This window comes from Coturnix japonica, chromosome 17 (genome assembly GCF_054131305.1).
Source record: "Coturnix japonica strain WE chromosome 17, WE-NBRP24, whole genome shotgun sequence".
Taxonomy (NCBI): Eukaryota; Metazoa; Chordata; class Aves; order Galliformes; family Phasianidae; genus Coturnix; species Coturnix japonica.
Genome location: NC_140679.1, coordinates 3618454 through 3635935, shown reverse-complemented (window position 1 = coordinate 3635935; position 17482 = coordinate 3618454). Strand labels below are relative to the sequence as shown.

The following is a 17482-nucleotide window of genomic DNA, read 5'->3' as shown; positions in this document are numbered from 1 at the left end:
ACTTTTTAAAGTAATCTGGAAGGTGAAGTGCAAATGTCCAATCACACAGGGATGATCCCAGTTTGGAATCCAGCCTCTGCCCCTTCTGCTTTGGGTGCATGAGCTCCTTCCTGATGTAGCAGCTTGCTGGCTCCCTCTGCACCAGCCAAGGGAAGTGTGCCATGTGAGTGAATCTAATGCAGATGTCAGTACACAAAGAGGGCAAATAGGCCAGCACAGAACCTTTCAGCATCACACCACGACCACCCAACAGCAACCTCCAGAACTATGATTAACAAATAGCAGTAGGATTTACCTTTTCCTCCATGACTGGCGATGACTGCAGCGACAAACGTAACAGCCAAAACAGAGCAGCAATTGCACAAAAAGCAAGACAAAAAAAAACAACAAAAAAACACAACAACAACTATTAGAGAATGAAGGTCATGCAAACATGCAGCCCTATCAGAGACAGCGAATGCATGCACTTTTATTCATACTACTTGGAGGTGTGCACTGTACCCATTCCCCTCCTCAGATGGCAGCAGACACACACACCCCTCAGCAGTTCTTGCACCATCTTCTCTCAAGTGACAAGGAAGCACCCTTGGTGCATTTACAGCCTTATGCAAATATGTATTTACACAGTCTACCATATAAAACACACCCAAGCACATCCACAGGTGAAGGTAACCAAATGCACTCACAAACATGTAGGAAGACATTGAGAGATTACACCCATATCCCCCCCAAAACACATCAGTGTACCAACTCACAAGTGCTGGTGTTCACCCACACGCAGCTGTGCAGACACAGGACCACACAACCCTCAAAGGCACAAACATACACAAATACAGCACACATGAACAGCCCAAAGCTTGAAATGAAGGAAAACGACCCACTTCCCAGCTGCTGTTCCTACAGATTCAGATGGAGGCCTGGCAAGGGCTGTGACAGACACAGCGAGCTGCTCTTTCTTCCCATTCTTCCAGGAACTAGCAACACGTTACATGGAATAGCATCCCTCCAACATAGAGACAATCCTCAGTGCAAGGTTTGTCCTTCATACCAGAGAACGGGGTGTGGGGGGGCAACCAGCCTAACACACTCCAACCATTACAGCTGTGATCAGGATTGGTTTGGGGCAGAGGAAAACAGAAACAACCTATTGATTGAGCTGTCAGGAACACACACTCTCACAATCCTAACAACCTACTGGTTCTTTTCACCCCATATCTTCTCTTTCCATACCCATCATGCCTGCCTCCATTCACCTACAGAGGCCACCATCCAGCTTCTGCTCTTCTTTCCTTGTATAGATTTCTATATTTTTCCACTGGTCTGCTAGAAAAGCATTACCTTCAGATGGGAAAGGGTTACACTGTATTCTGTAATCAGTTTTATTTTTCTAAGCCACTCTCTGACATGACACCAATTTACTGCTCTGCAGAAAACACAGCACTGAGAACTTACTATATGGAAAGAACTCAGCCAGATCAGAATGTTCCTATTCCAGTTCCTTTTAGATCCGCTACAGATTTGTGCTGTCCTTCAGAGTTTGTGCAGGAGAAAGCCTAGATAAGTCTCTCTGCCTCTGGAGTTTAGGGTATAACTGCTTCAAACTGCTATATTGCTGCCCCTGAAACACTGCTGGATATTCTCCATGGCAGGAGAGCTGAGCTGCTCTCTGCAGAACAAAAGAAACAGGACCACACACTGACACTTGGCTTCCTGCAATGCTGCACCCTGCCAGCTCAGCAATTCCCAGCTCCCCCTGTTCCCAGCTGAGACATGGAGATGGCAACAAGACAGAAACGCACACATCAGCACAGCTGTTCTTCCTACAAACATTCATACCTTTCAGGTAGGTGGGAGAGGTGAGTTGGACTGAACAAAGACCTAATCCACCCTGTTTCTCCTTCACCATGGGTGTGCCTAAGAGCTTGTACAGAGACATCTGACAGCAGAGGCACACAGCCCAGCAGAAGTCTCAAACATGGATGTTCTGCAGTTACAGAGCCCATTTTCCTTCAGCATCCTCCCTTCCTTCTAACACAATGTTACGTTACCAACAGCTGTGAACAAAACTCCCGTTCCCCCCAGCAGCCCTGTGTGCACACCAGTAAGGCACCAGTACAGAACCAGAGGCTGACCCCCAAACCTTCCCCTCACAGCACGATGCTCGGGCAGGAGGCCAAGCACTGGCTGGGGAAGGAACATCACGTCTGCAAGGAATCGGGGAGCAGTTTGTGTCTCTCTTGCTCTCTCCTCTGCTGTTTTACAATACACAACCAAAACCTTGATGATCTGAATTCCTTCCCAGGCACTCCAACCCAGCAAAAGGAAGCCACAGCTTCCAGAGAGCTTATATTGTTTATTTCAAGACCTGACACTTCCTTCCACTTTCTTTATCCCAAACCTAATGGACACACTAGTATTTAAATGTTACGGATCTAAACAAAAGGTACTAAAATAACCTTATTTTTATAAAATAGGAAGAATATTTCTTCTTTTCTTCATTTGAAATTATCTTTTTATATGTGGTTTTAATAGAGTGGTTTTATATACTGCACTTCATTTCCTGCTACTGCCATTCCTTTAAACAGAGGCTGGCTCTGATCACTTTGGTGCTATGAAAACAGAGGGGAAAAAAACAAAGCACTTTCATGGGCATAAGTAGATCTATTGAGTGACTGACTCAGATAAATCTTCCCTTAAGAAACTGGGGAAGAAGTTACATAAAGGCTAATGCGTTTAACTACTCCAGTTTCGCTGGCTATCACACATGCACACAGACACACACAAATGAACACTCTCTTCCATCCCCATCCATTTTATGGATCAGTCTTATACATGATACCTGAGAACACAAACGTTGCTTTCCAGAAGACGTCCATCTGCAGCAGCACAATGAAGTCTAAGCTTTGTAACAGAACACAAAAAACTCCTCTCTGTCAAACCTTAGAGAACTTATCCACAACTCACCCTCAACCCATTACAAAAAGCTTCAGGTACAATCCATGCCCACAGGGAAAGATCCTTTGGTTTCTTTCTCTTGCAAATATGCACTCATTTGATAAGTTCCTGGATGGCAAACATTATATGGAGAGGTTATGGCCCTACCTTCTCCCAGGTACACTGCCCTCAGTTTGATTATTTCCCACAACCTGCTGCATCTTGGATCGTTCGATGTGTTCCACATAGGTCTGGATCATCTGAGAAGAGGAAAAAATACGTGAGGCAAACAGAATAAAACAAAAGACTCCATTGGACTCCATGATCATTATGGGTCCCTTCCAACTTGGGATATTCTGTTATTTCTGTTTTTTGAATATTGTTTTCCAGCATTTACTTCCAATTCCTTAAAATTTCTTTTAAAAAGTGCTATCTGATGTTCAGACAGAACCTCCCGTGTTCCGGTTTGCACCCTCTGATTCTTGTTCTGGCACTGGGCACCACTGAAAAGAGCATGGCTTCATCCTCCTTGCACCCTCCCTTCAGATAATGTTGATGCTCTCAAGTTTCTGAAGCTCTAGTCACTGTCAGGATGAAAAACCCAATTCTCTGATGTGGTTTTATGGGTAAGCTAAGAGTTTGTTTATTTGGAAGGAATCAGGCAACAGCTTACCTCTGTGTGACGCTGATGTAAAGCATTATACTCTTTCTTCATTTCTGATTCACGCTCCTCCAGTCGTGAAACTGCCAAGAAAAGATTCCACCCATCAGCTAACATACAGATCTAGACATGCTCCATGCAAGAGAAGCAATGAAACCTGCACTACACTAGTGTGGATATGTCGCACCCTGTAGATTGCTCTGATTTTTATACCAAAGAAAGGGACAGCCACAGATTTCAGGCTTTCCACAAACTACATTAAAACAAACAAGAAAAAACAGCACATGAAGAATATCTGCAAGTATATGCTCATGGAAAGCAAACTACATAATTGTATCTGGTGCACAGCTTTGCTTACTCTGATCTGCATAGTTTTTGGTCTTCAGCTCCAACTGTCGAGTCTGAAATTCAAGGTGTTCCACTTGGATTTGTAGCTCTTTCTTCTGCTGTTCCAGTGCATCTTCAAACTCTATGAACTTCTGTACAGGGAAAAACCAGAGAAGGAAGCAAGGATGAGGAACAGACCTAAACGTATTTGACTTTTCCTCTTCTCTCCTCCTATACTATGTGTGCGTATATATACATATATATATGTACACACAGAAAAAAAGCAAGAGATAAGAATTTCTATGTGCTTTAAGTTAAAACAGCATTTACTCAAGCTAGAAATACTTATCTTCTAAAATAAAGTAAAAGATGTACTTTGTGTATCATTAAGATATAATCTGCTGGCCAATGCAAGTTATGTAAACCAACACGGTTCCATCATCTTCAACAACACCTTTATCATGCTAGGCTGAATTTGGATTCCTGTTAGTTTTATGTCAGAAAAGCCAAATTCTGTGTCTACGGTCACGCATTTAGAAGTGCCTACGTCAGAAATCTCCTTCAGACATCAGAAAGTTCCCACTATTAATGATGTTGCATCTAAATTTTGCAGGAAACATAAAAGCCTTGTGGAAAACCAACCCACAACCGTCACACCTCACAGTCTCCTTTGCAATCCACTTCCCAGATCTCAGACCAGAGGTTTTTTCAGGCACACATCAGAGAAGGGGTAGAGAGTTACATGGTAAAAACCAGAGCAACTTTGACAGGTGATTCTATAAGGATGGCACATTCAGCTCCAGAGCTGCTAAGAAAAACTTGAGTCTTACTTTTTCAGTTCTGTAAGTTGAGTTATGCCTCAATTGGTGCAGAATGGAAGCAGTGAGTGATGAGACCTCACAGCAAGAAAATCCCGGCCAGTCTTCTCTGGGCATCAGTAAAAAAGAAAAAGTTCTAACCAAGACAGCCACACTGAGCAACAGGCCTAAAGAAGCCATTTCACTTGGTTTGGACTGGTTGAAGCTATGCTAAGAAAAGCAGTATTTCCCTCTGCCCCCTCTCAGGGTTTGCTGGAAGCACTCCATGCTAATGCTCTGTTGACAAACTTCCAATTACAGCCCAGCGCTAAATCCCTCTCCCTTCTCACTTGCTTGGCTTTCACTCTTGTGCAGCTCTCCTGGCACAAGGTGCCCATCTCTTCCCAGCTCCCCACCCAGGCGTGTGCCACCCAGCCAGGCAGGAATTGTGCTTGGAGTAGCAATAAACTTTAACTGACTCTAAGGAAAACATTCACAGAACTCTCAACAGTAAAACAGGAAGCAAAAGAAAGCAGGAGACCAATTTTATTCCCACTATGTAGGTCAACTTTAATAGGATTCCTGGATTTGCTACCGTTGCTTTGGTTTAGTTTAGTGAAACCGATTGGAAGATTAAACATTCCACACTAAGGCTCTTCTTAGTCCTGTCTGTCTTGCAGCCTCAAAGTACTCAAACAAACTGCAAACTAGCAATGAGCCGACCACGTGGAGAAGAAACAGAGACAGCAGCATTAAAAATTAATGCCACTCTAAGTGTTCTCAGGGAAGAAGAGCATCTCAGGTGAGTGCACTGCAGCAATATCCTGCTCCATCTCCTACGGAGATCGAACACCAGCTCTGGGCACAGGGACCCAACGGCTCCTCACTCTGTCTGGCTCCAAAACGCTTCTTGGCTGTTCCTCCATCAGAATCTCCCAGCCAGTGTCTCCCCCTGCATCAGAAAGTCAAGACAAGCAAATAAAGTGGGTGCCGTGGGAGTGGCCACCCAGCAAGCATGGGGACATGGAGGCACTGTTCTCTAAGGAACTGAGAGAGACCTGAAACCCAGCTGCCCTGGTCCTTATGGGTGACTTCAACATTGCAGATGTTAACTGACAGTAACACACAGCTATCTATTTTCCACACATATGTTTACAAACTGCACCAGAACAGAAGGAAGGGATGCCATGGAGCCTGGACAGGCTCAAGAAGTGAGGCCTCAGGAACAGGTAATTCAAATGATGTTGAAGGGAAAATCTTCCTTTCTTTTCTACCCCACTACAATGAAATCAATGGGTGAACTGGAAGAACAAAGAGCCCACTCCCACTTGTCCTGGGAGAGCAAAGCCGAGCACAGCATTACTATTTTTTCCAATCCCTTCATACTTGCTTTCAAAGGATAATTTTCCAGCAGTTATAGGAGCCAGATATATTTTAAACAGTTAGTAATGATGGAACATGATGCTGCTGTACACATACAAATTAGTCTTGCTGGAGCCTCTCCCTGGATTTCAAGCAGGATCGCTGGTCTCTAACATCTCAGGATAAGGTTACAACCAGCACCATGGTTCACACGCTCATCGTTAAATGGAAAACAACGAGCACAAAATCATCTTAAGTGAAAGAACGAGTATTCCTCTGCAAAGCAGCGGTACACTGGAGATGGCTGAGCTTCCTGCATTACTGGCTTTCAGAGGAAGAAAATGACTAAAAATAGTAGCATGCGGTCAGAAACCATCATATCATATTAACAATAAATCAGGCAGAGTGAGCTAGGTGTGCATATATGCAGAAATCTTATTATAAGGTCTTAATCTGGGCTGGCTGGCAGCACGTATTACATGCTGACGGGAACAGCAGCAGCTCAGTCGTCACCTTACCCTGCGGCTGGGCAGAGAGCAGCGCTGGGATGCACTGCCCGGGAGAACAGGGAGGATGCACAGCTGGATGCACAGCTGGACGCACAGCTGGACGCACAGCTGGACGCACAGCTGGATGCACAGCTGGACGCACAGCTGGACGCACAGGTGCCTGTGAGGAGGGGGCTGTCTGCAGGGCAGGAAGGACTCACACCGCATTCCACTCCCCACCTGCAGGAAGGCTGTCAGCCAGGGAGCCAATGCAGGCTGTGCAGCCTCCAACTCACAATTTGGGGCAGTAATTAACTGGCAATTCGGGAAGTTACGTTGACAGTATTCTGTCTTAGGAGGCCAAGACAAAGAAATAGGGCAGAACCCACTGGTGGCAGGACGCAGTACTGCCTGGTGGGCAGATGCTTTGAGCTACACCCCACGCTCAAATCTTTGCTATCCTCCCCAAAGAGAAACACTCCTCTGAAGGAACACCTCCACCTGCACAGGAGCACACAGCCTCAGTGAAATAACATCCCCTTGACAACTGCAGCCCTTAAGGGCTTTTGCTTCTCTTGCTAATTTCAAGGATTCACAAGCACATCTTTTATGTGTTAGCTACTTTATAGTTGTAGATTGGTCTTCAAATGCTTCTGTGAAATCAAATGCTGTTATTTTGGCATATATCAATAAAAGCATCTCCTGGATTCCTATTCCAAGGGATCTGAGCCTTTTTTTGAAGAATGAGATGCTCTGCCCTTTAAATGCTCTCCATGAAGCAGGCCTGGTGCTATGGCAGAGCCAGGGCAGGCAGATGGGCTCTTCTCAGCCCTGACACAGCTCTGCCCCCGCACACCATGGATCACTGTAGAGGAGCACAAAGGGAGCACGGGCAGCTAACAGAGCTCTTCAAGGCAGCCTTGTGGTAAGTGGGGCTGACAGGGCAGGAGGTGCTACTTGAGTGCAGCAGATGAGACCGGACTGGGAGATGCCACTCATGAAGAGAATCAAAACATCACACAGGAGGAACGAAGCGATGCTGATGGTCAGAGAGGAGCTGGGACTGGGCAAGGGCATGCAAACATCGTGACTGCAATGAGAAGACTTGAGAGAAGGGAGCTGAGCACAAAGCAAAGATGAGCCCCAGGTCAGCTGCAACACAGTGTGAGGAGACAGACAGACGTGCTGCCATCTCCAGCCAACAGTGTGATAAAATGTTTGCTCATTAAGACCGGGATGTGGTAGCATTGTGGTGGAGTGCTTGTTCATTAGGACCGGGATGTGATGGTGGAATATGGAGGCCACAAGGGTTGCAGAACACTCTAATTTTATGGGTAGATTGTGTACTCTGCATAGTTACAGGCAAAGCGCGCCCCGATGGATACAAAGTTTCACGGAAGGACCAACCAAGGAACGACACACCAAGTGGCACGATCACGACCGACCAATTAAAGGACAATACACTCGGGATGGACCTTACAAAAGAAGTTGCAAGGGACGGGAAGGTGCGGCAGTTGGAGGAACGAGGATTCCCCTGTCGCCCAGCGCTGAATTGCCTTTTTGTTTTACCCGATACAATTAATAAAAGTTTCTAATTGGAACATTATCGGCTCATTGCTTGTAAATTGATGACAATTTGGTGCCGTGACTCGGATGGGAATACTGGCGTGGGTACGAGCCTGAGGGGGCGCCCCGCCTAAATAGGTGGCCTCGGCTCCTATCCTCCCGCCCTACTCCTGCCGACGATCCGAAATTTAAAACACAAAGGCAAGTAAAAACCGGTTAACCCTTTAAATTTCGTGCACGAAAGTCCGGACGAAGACGCAGGACAGGTGAGTATAGTCCGGTCTGGGTTGGGAATCCGGCGTGTGGCGAGTGTTGTGTGCTTGTGAAGGGGGGCCGGCAGCCGGCACTAACCCGAGCGAGTGTGGACCCCACAGTAGTGCGGTTCCCATTGCCCGCGAGGGCGTGGGCCACGACCTGGGGGAAGCGAGTGAATGCAACACTGAGTGAGGGCACGCCGAAGGGTGGGTACAGGGTATAAGCGGGACCCTTTCACCACCACAACCCCTAGGGCTATGGGCTCTATGGAGGGTTATTCTTTGGTGTTCCCCTAGAGCTACGGGCACTAGGGATGATTATTATTATTTAGGTGTTCCCCTAGAGCTACGAGCACTAGGGATGATTATTATTCAGGTGTTCCCCTAGAGCTACGGACACTAGGGATGATTATTATTTAGGTGTTCCCCTAGAGCTACGGGCACTAGGGATGATTATTATTATTTAGGTGTTCCCCTAGAGCTACGAGCACTAGGGATGATTATTATTCAGGTGTTCCCCTAGAGCTACGGACACTAGGGATGATTATTATTTAGGTGTTCCCCTAGAGCTACGGGCACTAGGGGGAGCTACAGACATTGAATAAAACAAGAGAGCAAGAAGTAAAGAACGAGATGGGGCAGTGTAAAACTAAACCACCCACCCCTTCTAAACGACCATCCATTCCTAAGGACTCACCTCTAGGGTTCATGCTAATTGCCTGGACGCACTATCCAGGAACAAGAAATAAAGATAAAGCAAAGATGATTTATTATTGTATAGAAATTTGGAGCGGACAACAAATTGGCCCGGCAGTATGGTGGCCTAAGTATGGTTCTAATGAAGATTGGGTACAACAGCAATTAAATTTTTGGGTAAACTCCAAAACCCCTTTCAATCAAGAAGAAAGTGACTATGCAGCAGTATGGGTCACTCGCCCAGAGGGTTTAGGAGTCCCCATTTTTAATTTGACACGAAAAGAAAAAGATGTCGAAAAACGTAAACCTCGAAGGGAAGAGGAGGCCTTAGTGGGACCCCCACCATATGCTGTACCACCAGCAATTCCCCTACCTTCTCCTCCTCAGTTGGATCATGGGCAGATGGATTCGAGAAAGGGAGAAGTACAAAAGATAGAAGGGGGAGGGCCTGTGACACGGGCAAAGGCACGACAAAATAACCTCTACCCTTTAAGAGAAATGCCCATGGGAGGTCCACAACCTCAGATGGGGTTTATATCAGTGCCCTTAAATTCAGGGGATGTTAGAGATTTTAAGAAGGAAATGGGTAATATACTAGAAGATCCCCTGGGGGTGGCAGACAGAGTAGATCAGTTCTTAGGGCCAAATGTTTATACCTGGGAGGAACTACAATCTATTCTAAGTATACTGTTCACAGCAGAAGAGAGAGGTATGATTAGGCGTGCAGGGATGCGCATTTGGGATGCTCAACATGTCCACGGGCCCGCTGCGGATATTAAATGGCCCTTACAGAATCCGCAATGGGACCATCAAAATCAACATCATAGGACTCACATGCAGGACCTGCGAACTATCATTATCCAGGGCATTAGGGAGGCAGTCCCAAGAGGTCAGAATATAAATAAAGCTTTTAATGAAAGACAAAAGAAGGAGGAAACACCCACTGAATGGCTAGAAAGGTTACGCAAGAATTTACAACTATATTCAGGATTGGATCCCGATACACCGATAGGCCAGGCTCTGCTCAAAACACAGTTCGTAGCTAAGGCTTGGGAAGATATCCGCAAGAAACTAGAAAAGATAGAAAATTGGCAGGATCGGGGGCTTGATGAACTTTTGAGGGAAGCTCAGAAGGTATATGTAAGAAGGGAGGAAGAAAGACATAATAGGCAGGTTAGGATGATGGTAGCAGCGGTCAAAGAAAGTAGGGAATTGGAAAGGAAAATGGGGGGATGGACGCAAAATCGAATTCCAGGACAGCAAAAATTTAGGAAGCCTGAAAACAGGGAGGAGGAGAGAATATGCTATTATTGCAGGAAAAAGGGACACATGAAGAGGGACTGCAGGGTTAGAATGAGAGACGAAAAGTCCTTCCAAGAAGACTAGGGGTGACAGGGGCTCTATATATTGGGGACCCAGAAACAACAGGAGCCCTTGATAAAATTGAAAATTGGTCCCCAAGCTGAGGAGGTAGAGTTTCTAGTAGATTCAGGAGCAGAAAGGTCTACTATACAACAGATCCCCCTCGGATGCAAACCTTCCCGGGAAACTACCAAAGTAATAGGAGCAAAGGGAGAACCTTTTACAGTAGGAATAGTTAAAAATGTAATGATAGAAGCAGAGTCCAAAGTGGGGTTGGGTGATTTCTTGATACTGCCTGAAGCGGAGTTCAATTTGTTAGGACGGGATCTGATTATTGCATTAGGCATAGGACTAGAAGTAGAGAATAAAGAATTGAGAATCAAACTCTGCCCTCTTAGGGTAGAAGATGAACAAGAGATCAATTCTGATGTCTGGTATACCCCCGAGAGTGTGGGACAACTAAAAATACCCCCTTTCACGGTAAAAATCAAGAATCCTGAAATCCCAGTAAAAATAAAACAATATCCTATTTCCCTGGAAGGAAGGAGGGGTCTCAAACCAGAAATAGATAGATTAGTGAGCAAAGGATTACTGGAACCCTGTATGTCCCCATTTAATACCCCTATATTACCGGTAAAGAAACCTGATGGAACATATCGGTTGGTTCATGATCTGAGGGAAATTAACAAGCGCACTGTATCTAGGTTCCCAGTTGTAGCTAATCCCTATACATTGCTAAGTAAATTAGGGCCCGACAACTTGTGGTATAGTGTCATAGACTTAAAAGATGCTTTTTGGGCTTGCCCTTTAGATGAGACATGCCGCGATTTTTTTGCATTTGAGTGGGAAGACCCAGATACTAACAGAAAACAGCAATTAAGGTGGACTGTACTCCCCCAAGGCTTCACAGAATCCCCTAATTTGTTTGGGCAAGCCCTAGAACAGATCCTGCAAGAGTATCAGCTAGATCCTGATACCAAATTAATACAGTATGTAGATGATCTATTAATTGCTGGAGAGGATGAGGGAAAGGTTCGGAAAGAAAGTATTAAATTGCTGAACTTTTTGGGACTGAAAGGACTTAAAGTATCAAAAAGGAAATTGCAATTTGTGGAAGAGGAGGTTAGATATCTAGGGCATTACCTGAGTAAAGGAGAAAAGAAGATAGATCCTGAAAGGATACAAGGAATATTGTCCCTGAAGTCGCCAAACAATAAGAGACAAATAAGACAATTGCTGGGATTAGTGGGATATTGTAGACAATGGATTGAAAATTATAGCAGTAAAGTAAAGTTTCTATATCAAAAGCTCAGTACCGATGGATTAATAAAGTGGGATAGACAAGATGAAGAGAATCTACAAAAGCTGAAGGAGGATCTCATCAATGCCCCTGTCTTGAGCCTGCCTGACTTAAAAAGACCCTTTTATTTATTCGTTAACATAGACAGTGGTACAGCGTATGGGGTTTTAACACAGGATTGGGCAGGGAAGAAGAAACCCGTTGGATATTTGTCAAAATTATTAGACCCTGTGAGCCGAGGATGGCCCACTTGCTTACAAGCAATTGTTGGGTGTGCGTTATTGGTAGAAGAAGCCAGGAAAATTACTTTTAACAGCAATATAAAGGTACTATCTCCCCACAATATTAGAAATGTGCTCCAACAAAAAGCTGAAAAATGGATATCTGATTCTCGTCTTCTAAAGTATGAGGGTATCTTACTGGAAGCCCCTAACTTAACCCTGGAGACCACAAGTCTCCAGAATCCTGCAGAATTCTTATATGGAAAACCCGAAAATGTGGGACTCATTCATAACTGTTTACATACGATAGAAGAACAAACAAAAATCAGACCAGATTTAGAAGAAGAAGAATTAAGAGAAGGGGAAAAATTATTTGTGGATGGATCCTCTAGAGTAGTGGAGGGAAAGAGAAGATCAGGTTATGCAATAGTAGATGGAAAGACCCTCCGGGTATTGGAATCAGGACCCTTGAGTAACACTTGGTCAGCTCAAGCTTGCGAGCTGTATGCTGTTTTACAGGCACTAAAAAGATTACAGGGAAAAGAGGGCACTATCTATACCGATTCCAAATATAGTTATGGGGTAATACATACCTTTGGGAAGATTTGGGAAGAAAGGGGATTGATAAATTCCCAAGGAAAGGACTTAATACATCAAGAATTAATAAAGCAACTCTTAGTGGCCCTACGAAAACCAAAGAGGATAGCGGTGGTACACCTTAGAGGACACCAACAGGGGACCGATTACAAGACTAGAGGAAATAATGCAGCAGACCTAGAAGCTAAGCAAGCTGCCCTCAGGGAATTGGTCCTGAGGCAGGAGAGGCAGGAAGAATTGACACATGATGAGGCCCCTTCGTTTACACCGAAGGAAGAACAAAAACTGAATCAAATGGGAATAACTAAAAACACAGAAGGGAGGTGGTATCTAGCTGACGGGAGAGAGGTACTGCCTAAGTCAATAGCATCTCAGGTGCTGACCCAGTTGCACGAACGGACCCACTGGGGAAGCCAAGCTTTAATAGATCATTTTGCCACTAAGTACATGTGTATAGGCCTACATAATCTAGCTAGACATATTACTCAAGGATGTATTACGTGCTTAAAGATAAACAGAGCCGTACAAAGAAAACTGCCTATGGGGGGGAAGACCCTTGGCCACTAGGCCATTTTCTAGAGTCCAAATTGACTTTACCGAATTTCCTAAAGTAGGAAGATATAAATATGTATTAGTCATAATAGACCACCTCACACATTATGTAGAGGCATTCCCCACAACTAAAGCAACAGCTCAGGTAGTAACAAAAATATTACTCGAACAAATCATCCCTAGGTATGGGGTAACAGAAGTAATAGATTCAGATCAAGGACCACACTTTACATCAAGAATCACTAGAAATATAGCTGAAGCCTTGGGAATAAAATGGGAAGAACATACTCCCTGGCACCCACAGAGTTCAGGGCGAGTAGAGAGAATGAATGGGGAACTAAAAAAGCAATTGGCCAAATTAACACTAGAAACTAAGCTCTCATGGATAAAATGCATTCCCCTTGCCCTCTTAAACCTTAGGGCCCAGCCCCGGGCTGACATAGGAATATCTCCCTTCGAAATGTTATACGGAATGCCATATGATGCAGGAACCCCTAAAGATCACCCGGGGGTGGTAGATCAGAACATTCAAGCTTATATCACGGAATTAATGAAGTATAAACAGGAATTGTGGAAAAAGGGACAATTGACTCAAAGACCCCCTCTTGACATTACCCTCCATCAGATAAAGCCTGGAGATTGGGTTCTGATAAAGACCTGGAGAGAAACCACACTGCAGCCTCGCTGGGAAGGTCCCTATCTGGTATTATTGACTACCAATACTGCCATCAGAACTGCTGAAAAAGGATGGACACATGCTAGTCGTGTTAAGGGTCCAGTACAAAATCACGAATGGAGAGTCACTAGTCCAGCGGGTGATTTGAAAGTAAAACTGTCACGAAACCCTCCGTCAAGGAAAATGAGAACATGAATTAACAATGATTGTATAAACGTATCAGTATAGAATTTAATGTAGAAGGGAATATTTTGACTATTGTGAATGCAACTGTTGGGATATGTTTTAGAAAGGTAGTGGACCCACTGCGAAAACAGGAATACACAAATTGGTTATTAGCCTTCAGAGTGGCCGTGGAAATTTTAATAGAAGGGGGTAAACCTGGGGGTGAATTTGGATCCTTACCAGCATCACTTAAGTGTATAACCAGTGGGAAAAAGAATAGGGTGCAGTACCCCAAAGACCCACTTAAAAGGGAAGCAAAACCAGCCCCTCCTGAAGAATACTCTTGCTGCCGAGAAGATTATACACCCCATGGCTCGAGGCAACCGAGTCGATGGGCGAGGCAGAGGAGATAAAACATGTGGAGGAGTCTGCTCCATTATGAATGAATCCAAAGATTTAGGATCCAGAAGATACCCCAAGACTGGAAATAACTCCCCCGAGCAATTAAAGACTCACTACTGCAGTGGGAAAACTGCCTATCTAAAACTAGCTCAATTGATAATAATATTAAATCTCATTAATGAGGGTTGGGGTACAGAGGTACAGACACATGAGCCATTTAAGTGGTCCCTAATCAGAGGGGAAGATCAGAAGGTGATAAGCACAGACGTGACCCCAGGCGCTCCCATCCTTAAAAGTCAAGTATGTGACTTAGTACCAACACAACCATGCCTGAATCGCAAGGCAATCTATGCTTGCCCAGCATCAAATCCAGGGAAAAGTTATTGTAATTACCCAGGGGAATATTATTGTGCATACTGGGGTTGTGAAACGGTTTCACTGGGATTTCTGCCAGGGGGGGGACAAGATGAATATATAACAATTAGTTGGGGTCCCTCAGGTTGTACACCTCCGACTCATGGGACTCACTCTGGTGAAGTAACATGCCAACATTTAGAGATAAAAATCCTTAAAACAGAAAACACAGTGTGGTGGATAGGAAAGACTTGGGGGGTACGAATGTGGGAGCCTGGAAGAGACCGAGGGGGCCATTTCCTTATTAAAAAAGAAAGAGTTCCGCCAGACCCCCCAATAGGTATAGGACCTAACGTAGTAATAAATAACAATCAGAATAAGACAGAAGCTGTTACTGTAGGCCCGACCGAAGCAAGCCCTTATATTACCGAATATGGCACCCTTTGGAAAATAATTCAGTCTAGTTTCAAGGTGTTAAACAACACCTACCCAGAATTAACTAAGGAGTGTTGGCTATGCTATGATATAAGACCCCCTTTTTATGAAGCAATAGGGTCCGTAGCGAAGATTAGGAGAAGAAATGGGACTAACCCAGCAGAGTGCCTATGGAAAAAGGGAAGGCCTAACGTTCCAGGGATAACTCTAGCACATGTTACTGGAAATGGTGTGTGTGTGGGAACTGTACCTCTAGAAAAACGACATCTATGTAATAAAACTATAGAAGTACAAAGTCAGGAGAAACCCTCAGACTGGCTCCTACCCGCAGACAATGCTAAATGGATATGTGCCAAATTAGGGGTCACTACATGCTTATCGACTAAGATATTTAATCAAACCACCAATTACTGTGTACAAGTAATTATAGTTCCACGAATCATATATCACCCTAAAGATTATGTGATCAGTCAACAAGAAACCTCTGAACATCACCTGATTAAAAGGGAGCCATTCACAGCCCTAACCGTTGCAATGCTATTAACTATAGGAGGGGCCGGGCTGGGGACTGGAGTAGCATCTTTAATAAACCAGCCACAGGGACTGAAAACCCTTAGACAATCTGTGGATGAAGATCTACAGAAAATAGATGAAGCCATCAATGCGCTTACAAAATCGGTACGGTCTTTATCAGAAGTAGTGTTACAAAATCGAAGGGGGTTGGATCTTCTCCTATTGCAGCAAGGGGGACTATGTGTGGCTCTTAAAGAACAATGTTGCACCTACGTTGATCAAACGGGGGTAGCAATAGATACAATGGCTGAACTAAGAAAACAGTTAGAACAAAGAAAAAGAGCCCAGGAGTCTCAAAGAAGTTGGTATGAGAGTTGGTTTAATGGTTCCTCCTGGTTCACTACATTATTATCCACAATAATGGGACCAGTTATTATGATAATATTAGGTTTGACCTTTGGACCCTGTATTTTAAATAGACTAATCGTTATCGTTAAGAACAGGCTAGAGGCAGCCCACCTAATGGTAATTAGAGAAAGATATGAACCCCTTGATGGGGAACGAGAAGAGGATGCTCTAGAATGGAGTCGACAAGAACTAAAACGGTTTAATGAGCAAAACAAAATAGTACAATAAAAGAAAAGGGGGGACTGTGATAAAATGTTTGCTCATTAAGACCGGGATGTGGTAGCATTGTGGTGGAGTGCTTGTTCATTAGGACCGGGATGTGATGGTGGAATATGGAGGCCACAAGGGTTGCAGAACACTCTAATTTTATGGGTAGATTGTGTACTCTGCATAGTTACAGGCAAAGCGCGCCCCGATGGATACAAAGTTTCACGGAAGGACCAACCAAGGAACGACACACCAAGTGGCACGATCACGACCGACCAATTAAAGGACAATACACTCGGGATGGACCTTACAAAAGAAGTTGCAAGGGACGGGAAGGTGCGGCAGTTGGAGGAACGAGGATTCCCCTGTCGCCCAGCGCTGAATTGCCTTTTTGTTTTACCCGCTACAATTAATAAAAGTTTCTAATTGGAACATTATCGGCTCATTGCTTGTAAATTGATGACAACAGGATGTCACACAGGTGAACACGCAGGGTGATCACACCAGATAAATCCTACCATTGTCATTTTGAACAGTGCAACACTCCAATTCATGCTGAAGCCTTCCAGGAAAGCCACCTGCTATTGCAGCCCCACACGCCCAGGGATCAAACCAGGCACAGCCAAGTGTCACCCAAACCAGCTGCACACAGATCCCTCCATGGGGCACTCCAACCTGACCCTCCTCCAGCAGGCAGCGAGCAGAGCTCGGCTCGTGCCACCAACACAATGGAGACCAAAGGCAGGACTGGTTTCTATTAATACTTCAAAGGCACAGATATCTCATGGAGGCAGAAGTTACTTGGAGTAAAAGTCAATGCTGGCACAAGAACAAACCAGTAAAAACAGGCTGCAAGTTAAAAAAAAAAAGAAAGTGGAATTCAGGAGGAGGTCACTTTTAGAAGAGCAGACGCAAGAGGTTTAAGTAATGGCTTTAAGACAAAGCCTGATACATTTATGAAGCAGCTTCTGTAATGCAACTGCCTGCAGTGCTGAGGAATGGGCTGCTGAGTCAGCAGGTCCCTCCCAGTTCTGTGCTCCTACAAGTGGGTGCCATCCTAACACCCGCTACAGAGCAGGAAGAAAATTCCTATGCAAGGTCCTATGCATAAGCTGCAGATGTCACTAAATAGTGGGAGCTGCTGGCTCCCTGGAGTGTAGGGAGGCCTTGCAGTGAGAGCTTGACGAGTTAGTGGGATGTGCATT

At 44.8% G+C, this 17482-nt stretch overlaps 1 long non-coding RNA gene across 1 annotated transcript; it reads left to right on the top strand.

Moving 5' to 3' along the window:
- Positions 1 to 7777: 7777 nt before the first annotated feature.
- On the top strand, positions 7778 to 16714 carry LOC146758058 (uncharacterized). Its single transcript, XR_014935253.1, has 2 exons — positions 7778 to 8401; positions 16465 to 16714. It is a non-coding gene; the product is annotated as an uncharacterized LOC146758058 (long non-coding RNA).
- The last annotated feature ends 768 nt before the right edge of the window (positions 16715 to 17482 follow it).